Below are 4,241 nucleotides of genomic sequence, written 5' to 3' on the forward strand. Positions count from 1 at the left end.
CTCTGGGAGTTGGTGATGGACAGGGAAGCGTGGCATGCTGCTGTGCATGGGGTCGCAAAGAGTCGTATACAACTGAGCGACTGAACTGAATTGAACTTCCTTTGCTCCAGCCACTGTTTTAGGTAGTTTGTATACAAGAACTTATTATTTCTCACAATTACTCTTTGAATTAGGTACTATCAATATCTTCATTTTATATGTGAGAAAACTGAGACACAGAAGGATCCAAATTCACATAGGGAAAAAGTGGAGGGGGTAGGATATAAACCAGTTTCTCCTGAAATTAAATCATGTTCTTTGCTTTATATCACACTGCATAATCAAAATTATCAGTATTATCTAGTGGAACTCTGTTAAAATACAATTATCGTCTTCCTAATTCAGCACAAGATAGTGTATTAAACACCACTCCATTTCATTTCAGGTTTTCTCATCTTTGTCATTATTGACATTTGGGGTTCACGCGATGCTTTGTTTTAGAGACTGTCTATGCACTGTAGAATGTACAGGATCATCCCTGGCTTCTTCCCATTAGAAGCTGCATGCCAAAGGCAGCTTCCCACACACTTACGACAACCAAAATATTACACGGGGAGAAAAATCACTCCCCCATTTAGAACCACTGAATCTTAGTCAAATCCTAACTCCTGCATAGAATAACACATTTTTTCAGAACATTCTTTTCAATAACCTAGAACACTTGTCCAGTAAATGTCAGATATCTCAATTCCCAAGCCACCAGGAAACTTCACATCTTGATTTTATCAAGAATGAATCTAGGAAATGAAAACTGACAACAAGAGTTAGTCATCTCCATGTAACAACTTCTCCCGATGGTGGCACCTGCGATAGGAGGAGGCCTTCCTAACTTTTGTGGATGCTCATTTCTTATTTTTCACCTGTGACTAACTTTTCACCTGTGACTATATTGACAATTCACATAGACATCAGAAAGGAGATAATTTTTCCTTACTCACTGACCGAACTACTTTATAGACCCATAACCTGACTGCTTCTGAGATGTTAAAAGCTATTTTGTGAATGTATTTCTCTTCATAATTTAGATAAGTTCTGATTTCTCATAAAGGTCATTTAAATAGAATACTTATGTTCACTTTCATGCTACAGAAACTTCTCTTGGGTAGAAAGGAATTATTGACTCATAACCCAGTTCTTTGTGAACAACCCTAGTTGCCATTTTAGCGAGGGGAAAAAAGGAGAATAATTCTAAGTGTCCTTACAGAAGTACCTTGTGATGTGATGCCCTCCTGACGCTCACTTCTCCACCAGTGATCTGGGATGATAGACTTACTGCTTACCTGCTTCCTTAGGACTTTTGAAATTATTCATTCAAACTTTTCAGTAGAAAAATGTTTCAGTGACAACATGTATATGTGAAATTTATGTATCTAACACACACACACACACACATATACACAGCAGGTTAGTCACTGATTTAAGAGATTCACAAAAATTAGCTCATTTAACTCTCAGAGCACTATGAAGTCGGCATTGCTATTTTTATAATCACCTCAACTTTATTTATGTTTATTTTTGGCTGCTCTGGATCTTTGTTACTGTACGCGGCCTTTAGTTATGGCAATCGATCAGGGGCTACTCTTTAGTTGCTATGTGTGGGCTTCTCACTGAGGTGGGTTTACTTGTGGAGCAAAGGCTCTACATGGCAGGCTAGTAGTTGTAGTTCATGGGCTTAGTTGCTCTGAGGCATGAGGGATCTTCCCAGACCAGGGATTGAACTTGTGTCCCCTGCATTGGCAGGTCATTTCTTAACCACTGGACCACCAGGGTATCACCTCAACTTTAAAATCAAAATGAGGCACTGAAGGTTTAATTAACTTGCCCATGGTCACATGACTAATCAGCTACAGAAGCAGGATTTAGAGATGATCAGTGTGCTTCCAGAGATGCTGGAGACCCAAGAGTCAAAGGTTTGATCACTAGATTGGGAGGATCCCTTGGAGCAGGAAACAGCAATCCCCTCCAGTTTTCTTGCCTGAAAAATCCCATGGACAGAGGACCCTGGTGGACTACAGTCCACAGGGTCACAAGGAGTCAGACATGATTGAGCAAACAAAAGAGAAGCGAGTGTGGCCACGTCCCAATTCTCAATCATGCTGCCACCCCAGAAGGTACTGAATCATTTTTTTAAGAATGATTTTTTAAGATTCTTTTCTAACTTGAAAATACCTCTACACTTCTAAAGAGAAAAATTTGCTATCTTTAATATTTTTATTAATATAAAGATTCCCATTTACCAGATAGCCAAGGTTTTTGAGATGAAGCTTTCATCACAAATTTGTGAAACGGAACCCTGAGTCAGATTTTGCCCATAGTAGAGAGTGTGTGTGTGTGTGTGTGTGTGACTAAAGTTCTTGTTATTACATTATTTGACAACATTTAAAGCTTTGGGAAATTTCTTGAGAAAAAATATGGATTTTATGAGCTTTCTTTGAAATAACTGGAAGATAAGAAAATAATGGATTTAGCTTTCCTATATGGCAGCAATCTTTCATAGCTAAGCAACTGTCCTTTTCACAGGGGACATGGAAGTCTCAACATTCTCTACTGCCCCCTGCATCTTGCCAGTCTCACTGTGTGTCTTGCTGATGTCTGTGGGGATTTGAGTTCGTGACCCCTAATCCACATCCCTGGAAGGAGCAAGACAGAATTTAGCTCTCAGAGGACACAGAATTCCAATGAGAATTTAAAAGAAAGGTGAAATACTGGGCTCAGAAAACTATCCAGAGACCAATGAGTAAATCTGGGTTACAGATTATAGTATTGCAACATTGTGGTTTATAAGTGGCTTCCCTGTTGGCTCAGCAGTAAAAGAATCCACCTGCAATGCTGGAGCCACAGGAAATGTGGATTCGATCCCTGGGTCAGGAAGATCCCCTGGAGGCGGGCATGGCAGCCCACTCCAATACTCTTGCCTGGAGAATCTCAGGAACAAAGGAGCCTGGTGGGCAACAGTCCACAGGGTCACAAAGAGTCATACACAATGAAAGTGACAGCACTCATGCATGCACCTTTTTTATAATAAATACATATTTGGTCATTCAGATGTTCAATCACATATTTTTCACATGAATTTGATCTTCGTCCATAGTTCCTGGCTCCCAGCTCCCCAAACTTTTGGAATTTCCTGAGTGATAAGGGGAAGATCTTTTGTACAATATTTAGTCTCTGGTCTTCAGTTCCTGAAAATGCTTCAGAGTCATAAAGGCAAAGGATTATTATTCATAACAAGCCCCTAACCACCATAACTTGGTTTATGTTAATGAGGTGACCTTTGGAAAACACCTAAGTGTGGGGGTGGTTTGCCAGGTGAACAACCTACAGAGGGATAGAACTTTCAGCCCCATCCCTTAATTTCTGGGGAGGGGAGAAGGGGCTAGATGTTCAGTCAATGGCCAGTGACTAATGATCTAATCAATCATGCCTGTGTAATGAAGCCTCTAAAAACCCGAGAGGAGAGGGTTCTGGGAATTTCTGAGTTGGAGGAGGTATATGAGAGTGGCACACCCAGTAAGGGCCGGGAAGCTCTGTGCCACTTCCCCACACCTTGCCCTGTACGTCTCTTCCGTCTGGCTCTTCCCTGAGTTATAGTCTGTAATCAACTAGTAATCTGGTAACTGAACAGGTTTCTTGAGTTGTGAGTGACTCTAGCAAATTAACTGAGCCGAAGGGTTGAGTGGGGTTTGTGGGACCCTCTAATGTATAGCCAGCCAGTTAAAAGATAGATCCCTGGGTGAGATTTCTTTACCATGGCTGCAGACCATGAAGATGGGGCAAAAGTTATCCTCAAGTTGTGTTTTAATAGTAGATATTTGAAAAAAGCCAGAACTAAGTTCAGTGGCCCAAAGACAAGTCATCGATCTGGGAGTCTACTGTGACAGAGGAAGATAAGGTGCTAACTTTATCAACTGTCTTCCTCACAACAAGCCAGCATTAAATTGCATGTGTTAAAACAGGAACCATTTACCATTCATCCTTTCTTTGTTTATGGTTTGCCTCTTGGTTTCTCAGGGAATTACATTTCACTGGAGAATATGATGGGCTAGAATGCCCAAGATGGCCAATGGTATAGACTGTTGGCTGGAGAGTCTCAGTACTTCATGGACTGTTATCAGAAGAAGTTTAGATTTGCTCCTTACGTGTCAGTCTTAGGGCAACATTGCCAGAAGCCAAAGACTTGAGGTCCAGGGTTGAGTAGCTTT

Source organism: Moschus berezovskii, chromosome 8, assembly GCF_049115385.1.
Source record: "Moschus berezovskii isolate FMDL1 chromosome 8, NW_MosBer_1.0, whole genome shotgun sequence".
Taxonomy (NCBI): Eukaryota; Metazoa; Chordata; class Mammalia; order Artiodactyla; family Moschidae; genus Moschus; species Moschus berezovskii.